Source organism: Podarcis filfolensis (assembly GCF_964270895.1).
Source record: "Podarcis filfolensis genome assembly, chromosome: 5".
NCBI lineage: Eukaryota > Metazoa > Chordata > Lepidosauria > Squamata > Lacertidae > Podarcis > Podarcis filfolensis.
Window position 1 is genome coordinate 26,065,446 of NC_139608.1, and position 13,467 is coordinate 26,078,912.

A 13,467-nucleotide genomic window follows, 5' to 3' on the forward strand; every position below is an offset into this window, starting at 1 on the left:
GTATCATCCGCATACTGATGAACGCCCAGCCCAAACCTCCTGATGATCTCTCCCAGCGGCTGCATGTAAATGTTGAAAAGCATGGGGGAGAGGACAGAACCCTGAGGCACCCCACAAGTGAGAGCCCAGGGGTTTGAACACTCATCCCCCACCACCACTTTCTGAACACGGCCCAGGAGGAAGGAGCGGAACCACTGTATGACAGTGCCCCCAGCTCCTAGCCCCTCAAGACAGTCCAGAAGGATGTTATGGTCGATGGTATCAAACGCCGCTGAAAGATCCAGCAGAACTAGGAAACAGCTCTCACCTTTGTCCCTAGCCCGCCGGAGATCATCAACCAGTGCGACCAAGGCAGTTTCAGTCCCATGATGAGGCCTGAATCCCGACTGGAAGGGATCCAAATGGTCCGCTTCTTCCAGGTGTGCCTGGAGTTGTTCAGCAACCACTCGCTCAATCACCTTGCCCAAGAATGGAAGATTTGAGACTGGGCGATAGTTGGCCATCGTGGCCGCATCTAAAGATGGTTTTTTAAGAAGCGGTTTAATAACCGCCTCTTTCAGCGGGTCTGGGAAGGCTCCCTCACGGAGGGAAGCATTCACCACCCCACGAAGCCCATCGCTCAGTCCTTCCCGGCTAGCTTTTATAAGCCAGGGTGGGCAAGGATCCAGGAGACAGGTGGTTGGTTTCACTCGTCCAAGCAGCCTGTCCACATCCTCGGAGGTAACAGATTGGAATTGATCCCACTCAACTTGACTAGACAAAACTCTAGCACTCTCCCGCCCCGGCCCTGCTCCCACGATGGAGTCTACTTCTTCCCGAATCTGAGCGATTTTATCTGCAAAAAACTTTGCAAAATCATTGCAGGAGAACATGTGGCCCGTACTGGGCCCCGATGTTGCAGGTGGTTCCGCTAAATTGTGAACCACCTGAAAAAGTCTCCTGCTACTGTTTTCTGCAGATGCAATAGAGGCGGTGAAGAAATTCTTCTTCGCCGTCGCTATCGCCACTTGGTAGGCTCGACGTTGAGCTCTAACCTGTGTCCGGTCAGATTCGGAATGAGTTATCCACCAACGGCGCTCTAGCCGTCTCAACGATTGTTTCATTGCCCTCAGATCCATGGAAAACCACAGGGCTGTCTGGGCTCCATGCAATCGGAGAGGGCGCTTCGGAGCCAAACAGTCAATAGCCCTGGTAAACTCCACATTCCAGCGGGCCACCAGGGAATCAGCTGAAAGGCCATCAGCATGGGATAAAGCATCCCCACCACTCTCTGGAAACCATTTGGAACCATTAAGTGGCGGGGGCGGACCATCCGAATTGGTCCCACCTCCCTGCAGAGGGGATGGGTCGCAGAGAAGTCCAGTTGCACCAGGAAGTGATCTGACCATGGCACTTCTTTCGTTTCACTTTTACTTAGTGTCAGATCACCAACATCCATAGAGGTAAACACCAGGTCCAAGGCATGTCCGCGGCTATGGGTTGGGCCAGACTTATTCAGGGACAGCCCCATGGAGGCCATGCTTTCCACGAAGTCCCGAGCGGCCCCTTGTAAGGTCGTGTTGGCATGGATGTTAAAATCCCCTAGGACGACCAAAATAGGTGTCTCCAGGAGAACATCTGCCACGACCTGAAGCAGCTCGGGCAGGGAATCCTTGGTGCAGCGGGGAGGTCGGTACACCAAAAGGAATCCTGTACTGCCCCTATTGCCCAACTTCCAGAACATGCACTCGGAAAACTGGGTCTTCCCAATAGGACGTCTGGTGCAAACTAATGACTTCCTAAAAATAACTGCAACCCCCCCTCCCCGCCCACATGACCTGGGTTGCTGTGAGTAAGAGAAACCTGGTGGACAAGCAGCGGCAAGGACAGGCCCATCTGCTTCATCCAACCAAGTCTCTGTTACACATGCCAGGTCAAGTCCTCCATCCATGATCAAGTCATGGATGGCAGTGGTCTTGTGAATCATTGACCTGGCATTGCACAGCAGCACCTTCAGGTCATGTGGGTATCCCTTGCTGATTCTAGTATCCATCCGGTCAGGACCAGACCCGGAGGCAGGAATAGTCCTCAGACAACGACTAAACCTGCCCCCTCTGTAATGACATGGTCTGGTCTTAGCGTAACTCCTCCTCCTACCCGTGATCACTGAGATCGGTTGTCCCAGTGCATCCCCCCCTGTGGAACATGCCCCAGCCATTTTGTGGGCTGGGGCCCACTCCCCGGCAGCCCTGACCCCTCCCCTTAAGAACAAAATAACACCTTAAACAAACAAACAAACAAACAAACAAACAAAACCAATAAAACAATACAAAAAACTATAAAAATTCCAAAAACATCAAAATCAAAAAAATTCCCCAAGCCCAACCAAACATCCATCCCACCCCCACCCCCCACATACAAAAAATTCAAAAGAAATTTTAAAAAACATTTTAAAAACACTCTGTGCCCCTCCAGCAGTAACAGCAACTGTCCTAGTGAGGCCTGTCAGACCCCGCCCTGGGCCAGGTGGTAAGTGGCAGGAAGGAGCAGGGCCCTCAGGCACTGACGCAGGGGAGTCCTCCTGGGCAGCAGGCAGCAAGCAGCAAGCAGTCCTTGTGAGGCTTCAGGCCCTGCCCCAGGCCAGGTGGTAAGCGGCAAGAGCAGGGCCCTCACCCCATCTAAGCCGGGTATTTTAACAGCATGTTTTGATGTTTTGCTGTTTCTCCATTCCAAGAATGGCATAAGGTCTTGCCTTTAGAATACAAATTTTTCAGGTTTTAAAAAAGATGATCAATGCTAGCTGGCATCCCTTTAAAGTCGCAATGTGCAAACTCCCTTCTCTTGGCCTGCTCAGTTCTCCCAATCTAAGGTAAGCTAAGTGGATAGAATTGATTTCTTTCAAGATCACTGTCATGCTTAGATGATCCTGAAAAATGTCCTCTTATGGCTCTTTTTGATAGTAAGGTATGTGGGCTGCTTAAAGATGGCAAAGTTAGTGTGAAACTTGATATGACACTGGAGATATGTGAATACATCTGACTATTTTTTCTTCTTTATTTTACTAAAAGCAGTCAGTCATGGGGGAGAATTTTGACCAGGGCCATGGCATCAACACTGTATCTTGTTGCTGGTGTTCACCAGATCATTGGAGCTGTGCAGTGAATTTCACCCCTATGACAACTGCGTGTCCCTCATCCCAAGGTATCAAAAGTCTACATACAAATTCAGGTCAAGTGTTGAACTGTTGAAAGTTTAGTCCAGTCCTATGTGAGACACCCACTGTTCCTCTGTGCTTTCCTGTTCCGCTGCTAATAACAGCTCTGGGGAGTTAGGATTTGCTCTCAGGATATCAGCATTTGAGCAAGAGTTAAATTGCCCTCCTCTCAGCCCTGATCTAAATCTTCCCATGGCTCTTCCTTTATCACTAGTACTACTTCTATTGCTTATGGTGCCCCATGCCTCTTTAAAACACCCACTTTCCCCTTTGACTCTTATTGTCCTTAAGAATGAGGACAGCATGAAGCTTTTCTGGGTTGTTTAACAGATGACTCTGCCTGGAAACCAGTAAAATAATGGCTCATTGATTTTATTAGGAAAGCTAAGCATATACTCAGCAGCATCAACTCAATGTGTTGAAAACAATGTGTCCTGAGAGTACTTAACTTTGGCTAGATACTGCCCTCACCCTGTTCTTTTTGTCTTGGTATGAGCAATATAAGCTTAAACTTGGCTTTTTAAAAAAAAAGGAAAAAGAAAAGCTGAAACTTTATTTTACATACTTCTAGTATAAACAGTGACCATTTCTATTCACTATTCAAAGTTGGTGCAATGTAAATATGCATCAGCAGACCCTCCAAGTGTCCCTATTTTCCAGGAACATCCCTGATTTAAAGAAGCTGTCCTGGATTCTGATTTGATCCTGGAATGTCCAACTTTTCATTAGGATGTCCCTACTTTCATTGGAGGGTATGGAGCTATCTGACCCCCAAGCTATCTGAAGGCAATTCTGTATAGGGAAGTTTTTAAAATGTTTAATGTTTTATTATGTTTTTTTAATATATTTTGGAAGCTGCCCAGAGTAGCAGGGGCAACCCAGTAAGATGTGTGGGGTATAAATAGTAAAATTGTCATTATGGAATGGGACTATTTTCCCTATTTTCATCGGAGAAGTGTTGGAGGCTATGCATCACCAGGATATCACCTGTAGATTTGAAGGTCCATGGTGTGGTTTACTAGAGAATGTGGTGCAGCATAAATCAGAGTTAGAAGGGACCTTGGAAGTCTTCTAGCCCAAACCTCTTCTCAGTGGCAGTCCCTAAGTTCCTTAAGACCATATATTATACTATAGGTTATGCAATCACTACAAGCACTGATCAGGGTTTTGATCTGTGTGCAAAATGAAGGATGCTGGCAGCTGCAACCGTAATGTTTGCAATATCCCACCTTCTTCACATTCTCCACCAGCTGAAAGCCCAATGAACTTGTCAACACTGGAAGTTCATGCTGCAGTAGTCTATGACTAGTGGCATAAATAACACCTTTGTACATTATTTCCCTGCATCTGGTTTGTAAGTAAATGGTGCAATGTCATACATTGAATGCACTCCAGTGCCCTCAGCCTCTCTATTCTAAATTAAAGAGTCAGAATCTATTTCATTCTGTCAAATGGATCTTTAGCAACAGGAATTTGTTTCCATATTATTGCACTGAATAAGCGGGGAATGCATAAGCTTTTTTTGCTTGTTTATTTTTAGTAAATTAAATGGAAAGATTATTGTTTTTGCCTTAAGCAGACATTACAGAACATGCTCTAGAAGATAAATGTCAGAAACAAAATGCATACAGCAAAAGACTGAGCACTTGTCAAAATCAAATTGAAGGCAGTAGGCAGTAAATTGGATTTTCTTTTACAACTGAAGGCAGCTGACATCTTTTCCCTGAAATAATGAATATGGTGATGTATGTTTTCTAATACAATATCAATAATCCATTTCTCTGACCATTCCCTAATCCGATGGTTTGTGGGATTTCCCCATCCCTCTATTATTTCTTATATTGTGCCCAAATGCATGGGGACATTTACCTATAAAGGCACATTGGATTAGCACTTAAACAAAGCAAGTCTCAGGTTCTGATCTTTCTACTATAGTAAGCAGTAGTGAACCAGTTTTTAAATTCACCCCGAACTAAATGCCTATAAGGTAAGAGCTCCACAACTAGAGATGCCATAACAAAGTGAGGGGCACTCATAGGTGACTGCCCTTGCTCAGTTTTTGTGAGAAGAACTGAGGCAGGCAACAGAACACACCGTGAATGGGCACTTTATATACCTCCTTTACATTAAAAAGATAATAATAATAATATAATAATAATAATAATAATAATAATAATAATAATAATAATAATAAATTTATTTATACCCTGCCCATCTGGCTGAGTTTCCCCAGCCACTCTGGGCGGCTCCCAATTGAGTGTTAAAAACAGTACAGCATTAAATATTAAAAACTTCCCTGAACAGGGCTGCCTTCAGTTGTCTTTTAAAGATAGGATAGCTGCTTATTTCTTTCACATCTGAAGGGAGGGTGTTCCACAGGGTGGGCGCCACTACCAAGAAGGCCCTCTGTCTGGTTCCCTGTAACCTCACTTCTCGCAATGAGGGAACCGCCAGAAGGTCCTCGGTGCTGGATCTTAGTGTCCGGGCTGAACGATGGGGGTGAAGATGCTCCTTCAGGTATACAGGACTGAGGCCGTTTCGTGCTTTAAAGGTCAGCACCAGCACTTTGAATTGTGCTCAGAAACGTACTGGGAGCCAATGCAGATCTCTCAGGACTGGTGTTATGTGGTCCCGGTGGCCACTCCCAGTTACCGGGCTAGCTGCCACATTCTGGATTAATTGCAGTTTCCGTGTCACCTTCAAAGGTAGCCCCACGTAGAGCACATTGCAGTAGTCCAAGCGGGAGAGAACTAGAGCATGCACCACTCTGGCGAGACAGTCTGCAGGCAGGTAGGGTCTTAGCCTGTGTACCAGGTGGAGCTGGTAGACAGCTGCCCTGGACACGGATTTGACCTGTGCCTCCATGGACAGCTGTGAGTCCAAAATGACTCCCAGGTTGCGCACCTGGTCCTTCAGGGCACAGTTACCCCATTCAGGACCAGGGAATCCCCCACACCCGCCCGCCCCCTGTCCCCCCAAAACAGTACTTCTGTCTTGTCAGGATTCAACCTCAATCTGTTAGCCGCCATCCATCCTCCAACCGCCTCCAGGCACTCACACAGGACCTTCACCGCCTTCACTGGTTCTGATTTAAAGGAGAGGTAGATGATCAATGTTATTAACAGTGATAAAATCCACAGCACAAAATACCCCATATAACAGCTGTTTAAAGCAAATGAGATGCTTCTGGCATTTATTGATTCTGTGGTGTGCCCTTCTACAGGATGTCAGGGGTTTCTGGGGACTGAACTGGAGGTCTTTGGGCTTGCATGTGGCTGCCCCATGCAGTGGACCACAAAACTGCATGTTGCAGCGTCTGCCCTGGCAATTTGGCAATCCTCAGATCTGGGACTGACCTCACACACCCAGACTAGTCATTGCATGCACCTGGACAAAAAAATAAAATAAAATTACTGGGATCCCTATTCCCATTAAATATTTATAAACTGATATGGCATTTTTGAGCTCTGGCATGTTGTTGCATCCTTTGAGTCTCAATTCTGCCTCCTGAATTTTATTTTGGTTCTGACTTCTCTTTGATCCCAGCTACCAGTTTTCTCCCATGTCTTCTGATTCCAGCATCCGATGCTCTTGGCCCAGGCCTAGTGCTGTCATGGTGACTGGGAGTACAACTCACATTCTCTGAAGCTATTGATATATTCTGCCTGGGATGATGAAAACTAGCATTCACTCCCACAAAGTGGAGGGGCTCCCAGAGGTTGAGAGAGACTTATCAGCGGAGGAGGGAACCAGCAGGGGGCGAGAAAGAGCTCCAAGGGAAGGCGAGTCAGAAGATTGGCTCAGAGACAATTCCAGCGAGAACAGCGAGGAGGTTTCAGGACCTCCATTAGGGACACCCACTCCTCGCCGGAAATTGTCACGTAGAGAGTCCAGAAGACGTGTTTCCGTTAAGGAGCTGTTATGCTGGAAGAAATTCCGTAAACGCCCACTGTCGGATTCTGCCAGCGACTGACGGAGCCATGCTTATGGCGCTCCGTTACAGACAGTGGTTTGTGGACTTAGCCAAACACTGAGGGATTAGGAACTTTACGCACAAGCAGCTCAACATCCCATCACAGCACTTTTGTAAGTAGTTGGCCACTAGTCGAGAACAGAGCAAAACAAAACAAAGTACAACTGCTTTGAAGCACTTTGCCTCCGAGCAGGTGTGACTGCATGGCACTGAGTACTGTGGAGGCCTGATTAAGCCTGCTGCACATGTCTTTCCGCAATTAATTATGCCTTTGTTTTTAATTGGATAAAGGTAAAGGTAAAGGAACCCCTGACCATTAGGTCCAGTCGTGACCGACTCTGGGGTTGCGGCACTCATCTCGCTTTATTGGCCAAGGGAGCTGGTGTACAGCTTCCGGGTCATGTGGCCAGCATGACTAAGCCACTTCTGGCGAACCAGAGCAGTGCATGGAAACGCCGTTTACCTTCCCGCCGGAGAGGTACCTATTTATCTACTTGCACTTTGATGTGCTTTCAAACTGCTAGGTTGGCAGGAGCAGGGACTGAGCAACGGGAGCTCACCTTGTCACGGGGATTTGAACCGCAGACCTTCTGTTTGGCAAGTCCTAGGCTCTGTGGTTTAACCCACAGCACCACCCACATCCCTTTTAATTGGATAGCCATTGCTTATGACTTTATTGTTCTTTGAATGTTGCTACCCACCTTGCGCACTATTTCAATCAGTGTAAATGTGAAATACACATGAGTCTGGATGAGAACAGAGGTGATCTACAGTGTGGTCCACAGTCCTCACTTACAGGGCCACAGAAGGCAATCTGAGGTGGGTAATGAGCTGGAAACTGGAACCATGAAACAAATCAGGAGTCAGGACCAAAGAAGAACAACCAAGGAACAGAAACACACCAGAGCTCAGGAATATTGTGTTGCACTAGCAAGGGCCCATCTCCTAGCCTTTCCTGTCTAGGAGGGTTCAATGGCCACTGTGAGGGATGGAATCAGTTCAGGGCCTGAGGATTCTTCACTGAGAAGGTCCCCATCTGCAGTGCAGAAGCTCATAACATGGGGCAGCTGCCTGTGGATTTTGGCACCTCTTGACAATTGTTCAGGAAAAAGAAAGCATTTATTGTGCTAGAATATCTTGTCTTTCAGAAGAAATATAGCTTTTGTATTGAAAATTGAACTTCAAGACAATTCAATGGAATACCTTTTGTGAAGCAGTCTTTAATCTTTCAGTATGTATGTTTCCCAGTCACAGGGGTTTCCCAAACATTTTCCTTATATAGAAGTCATGTTTTATTAACCACACCTAGGACCAATACTATTGCACCTAGCAGACCAATTTATAGGAGAATATTTGCAAAAACTAGTTATTTAAGAGTCATTTTTTAAAACGCGAATGCAACCCATCATTCCATATTCTGCCTTGAAAAGACTTTTTTCCCTCTCCCAGGAAACACTGAAAAATGCTGACTATCAAAGAGTGATGAAATGTATACGTAGTTTGGCCTTGGGGAATGCTGCGCATGTTCCATCTCAGATAATAGCTTCAAATGAACCGAATTCTGTACTATACAAATGTTATTCAAATAATGGAGCCCGGGGAGCTGGCAAGTACCTTGAAGTCAATAAGAGTGATGCTCATGGCTGTCAGCTCTCTGCAAAGTGCAGGTAATGTGGCAAGAAAGATGGCAGCTCAGCTTTAAGATTTCAATCAGCTGGTAAGTTTATTCAAAAAAGAAATACCCCCCCATTTCCCCCCTTATCGGAATGATATTTAAGAATCTTTCTTCTGCAATGACTCTTCAGTAGTTGTTCTTTAAAACAAAATAAAAGCCCTGTGCTGGATGACCTTTCCTTGTTTTCAGACAAACTGAGAATTTATAGTTGGCACTAAAATCAGGCAATTGTGATGAGAGTGAGAACACACAAAAACATTTATAGTGTACTGTCGTACCTTGGACCTCAAATGCCCTGGAACTCGGACATTTTGGCTCCTGAATGCTGCAAACCTGGAAGGGATTGTTGCACTTTGTGAACATTATTTTGGAACCCGAATGTCCGACGGGGTTTCCGCAGCTTCTGGTTGGCTGCAGGAGCTTCCTGCAGCCAATCAGAAGCCAGGGTTTGGTTTTCGACTGTTTTGGAAGTCAAACGGACTTCCGGAATGGATTCCGTTTGACTTCCAAGGTACGACTGTACATAACTCCAGATTATTATTATAATCATTATCATTATTATAATCATTATTATTATTTCTTCTATACTGCCCTTCATCTGAGGATCACCGAGTGGTTTAAAATATAAAAGCACAAAAAATGCACAACATATATAAAATACACAAAAAATAACAAACAAAAACAATACTCCTCCTCCCCCAGTTTAAAAGATTAGCCAAAGGCCTGGCACCATACAACAAAGCCACCAGGTGAGCCTTGCTGGAAAGAGCATTCCACAAATGGGGAGCCACCACATAAAGGCCCATGTTGCCATCCTCTGGACCTCTCGTGGAGGAGGTGCATGAAGAAGGGTCTGGGACAGTTCATATGGGGAGAAGCTTATCTGGAAAACTACATTGCAAAATTCAGAGAAATGTGAATTTCAAAAGGTGGTGGCACTGAGTTTGTACATTGTATGGGAAGGTGTGAATTTGGTATACAGTGGTACCTCGGGTTACAGACGCTTCAGGTTACAGACGTTTCAGGTTATAGACTCCACTAACCCAGAAAGAATACCTCAGGTTAAGAACTTTGCTTCAGGATGAGAATAGAAGTCGCGCGGCAGCGGCACAGTGGCAGTGGGAGGCCCCATTAGCTAAAGTGGTACCTCAGGTTAAGAACAGTTTCGGGTTATGAATGGACCTCCAGAACAAATTAAGTTCCTAACCTGAGGTACCACTGTATTCACTTTTAAGTACATTCTGAATAAAATTTATCACCCACTCCAAGATGCAAAGGAAAAGTATGATGTAGAAGTATTATCCCATTGCTCTTTCAATTATTCACCATCTTTTAGTGGCTGCCCCAAGTCAATTATTTGACATCAATCAGAATAAAGTCCTGCCCACTCCTTTTCTTATAACAAGCCATTTAATCATCTACAGTGCAGAATGAGGTTTAAGAGATAACTGAATGACATTTATAATATTCTCAAATATTTTGACTAATGAAATTAGCAGTGCGCACAGGAGTTCTGTGGGTATTAAGGTAAAGATTAAATCATCGCAGGGACATTCCTGTGAATGCTGTAGTGTGCTGAGGTCTCCTTGGCAAATATGAGAGGTGGCGAGTGAGTCATTTCTGGAACTAAACAAAATAAATATAATTAAACAGCATTGCTTCATCTTCATTCAATGGAGCTTGGTTTGACAGCCTGATTTTAGCCTCAAAAGTGACATGAGAAAAGATCCTCAAGTGATGTAGATGAATGACACTCTACTGACCAGTAGATATCCTTACATTATTTTCAGATAAGGGAGGCATATAATTTGGACAGGAAAATTGGCTTCCAGGTGGAAAAATCTAAATTAGAAACAGAAGTGCTAGAACCTAAAACTAAAATCATGTCAAAAATGTATAACTTGCTGCTGAAATGGAATACACAGGATGAAACGGTTAAGTCAGCAATGATTAAATGGGCACAAGATCTTGGACATAACATTATGTTTGCTGACTGGGAACAGTTATGGACCACAGGTATGAAATTTACGGCATGTAATGCCGTAAGAGAGAATATTATGAAAATGATATATAGGTGGTACATAACCCCAGTCAAGCTCGCAAAAATATATCACTTGCCTGATAATAAATGTTGGAAATGTAAGGATGTTGAAGGTACATTTTTTCACCTGTGGTGGACGTGCCCAAAGATTAAGGCCTTCTGGGAAATGATTTATAATGAATTGAAAAAGATATTTAAGTATACTTTCCTGAAAAAACCAGAGGCTTTTCTCTTGGGTATAGTCAGCCATTTGGTGCCAAAGAAGGATAGAACTTTTTTTATGTATGCTACAACGGCAGCAAGAATACTTATAGCAAAGCACTGGAAGACTCAAGATTTACCCACTCTGGAAGAATGGCAGATGAAGTTGATTGACTGTATGGAACTAGCAGAAATGACCGGCAGAATCCGCGACCAGGGAGAAAAGTCAGCAGAAGAAGATTGGAAGAAATTTAAGGAATATCTACAGAAATATTATAAAATTAATGAACTTTGAAAAGATGTTGATTTGAACTTTGGTGGTCTCTAGCTGTTATGATAAAGATAATGGGGATTATAATTGTTTTTGTTATTAGATTTAAAAAAAGTGGAAAATAAGATGATATTTTAAAAGGAATGTTAAGAGATTAGGATTTGCTGAATTAACAAATTGAACTAGATAACAAGAAGGGGAGGTATGAGGAAGTCAAAGAAATATGTGACTGAAAAACTGTTATCGAAACTGAATTGTTTTTTAACATTTTTCTTTTTCTTTTTCTTTTTATGTTTATATAAAATTGGAAAACTTAATAAAAATTCATTTAAAAAAATCATCTACAGTGCAGAATGAGGTTTAAGAGATAACTGAATGACATTTATAATATTCTCAAATATTTTGACTAATGAAATTAGCAGTGCGCACAGGAGTTCTGTGGGTATTAAGGTAAAGATTAAATCATCGCAGGGACATTCCTGTGAATGCTGTAGTGTGCTGAGGTCTCCTTGGCAAATATGAGAGGTGGCGAGTGAGTCATTTCTGGAACTAAACAAAATAAATATAATTAAACAGCATTGCTTCATCTTCATTCAATGGAGCTTGGTTTGACAGCCTGATTTTAGCCTCAAAAGTGACATGAGAAATGATCCTCAAGTGATGTAGATGAATGACACTCTACTGACCAGTAGATATCCTTAAGCAAGCATCTGGCTTGAGTGTTCAGTCAAAGATCCTATTTAGGAAGCCTTGACAATGCTTCTGTACCAGCCTATCCTCACTTGTGCTCCTCTGTTTGGTTCTACTTCAACCCCCATCAACATCAGCAAACGTGATCCATGTTCAGGGATGGTGTAGTCTAGCAACATTTGGAAGCCACCAGGTTTGAAAAGGCTCTCCCACAATGTTTAACTGATGCCTATTTTTAACTTTTTATGGTATATATTATGGCTTTCTGTTTTATTGTTGCTGAACAGAGCAATGAAGCTACTTCAGGATCTGAAGTTCTGCCACCTTGATGCAAGGTGGGGAGCCATTTTGTCCTCCCCTTTTTGCTGCACCAACTCCAGGCTGGCACAGCAGAGGGGTGTGGATCGTGCCTATTAGCAGTAGCTAGCCCAGCTTGGGATTAGTGGTTGACCCAGCTCCACCCTCTCCCCCAAAATGCACCTTTCAGGGTTTCAGGCATTAGCTTCCACCCATGTTTTCAATGGGTAGAGGGATACCTCTACAGCATCCAAACACCAAACACCACGCAGATCAGAAATCTGAATTGTTCTGTAAGAAATCCTGTTAAATCCATCAAAATTTCATGGCATCACTGAGGATGTTCTAAACTGCCACCAAGGGGCAGAATTCCTATCCACTGGCTAACAGTTTGACAAATGTTCTATCTGAAAGTGACTAGAGAGTATGAAGAGATTGTTATTTTTGGTGGGAGGGAGCACAAAACAATCTGTCACTGTATAATTGTCTCATTTGTCTCACTCACTGGATCATCACCTTGTTGTGGTGAGTGGGCTTGCACGTTCCTATGACCCTTGTGAGCGAAGCCGTCGGAGGTCTCATACTCCCAGCAGGATCACCAAAGAGGAGGAGCTAGACAAAGAATGATCCAAGAAGTCCTCAACAGCAGAACAGGCAGATGATAAGAAGCAGTATGCTATAATGGAATCTACTGGTCATCGTGATACTCATGCCATCAGAATAGAGCATTACTGTGAAGACTGTGCATTGGTCATCGTGCACTTATCTATGCACATAAAACAAATTCACACACAAGCATCTTCCAAAAACCCATCCGAAACCCAAAAAAGTCCAGTGACAATTGGCAAATGGTAACGGAGGAAGATCCATGAAATCTGGAAGCCCCTAGTCATGAATTGGCACATGGGCAGTGGATACAGATTCGGTTGTTCTAACTCAAGAAATGAGGCAATTGAGTAGCTTGGCAGCTGTATCCATGACTGAACATTCTTATTTAGGATCCACTCTGCTCACCCCGAAAAGGGGGAGGGGCTAGAAAAGGTGACATAGTCTGCCTCCCTTTTTCCCTGACTGGATTACCGCACCCAGTGGGGTCACCACCCAGCAGTAGTAAAAGACAATTGAA

The 13,467-nt window shown here is 44.2% G+C and overlaps 1 long non-coding RNA gene across 1 annotated transcript in view; it reads right to left on the bottom strand.

Annotated features, from left to right (window-relative positions):
- Positions 1-13,467, bottom strand: part of LOC310762520 — a 555,902-nt gene that overhangs the window by 250,930 nt on the left and 291,505 nt on the right. The window lies entirely within an intron of this gene.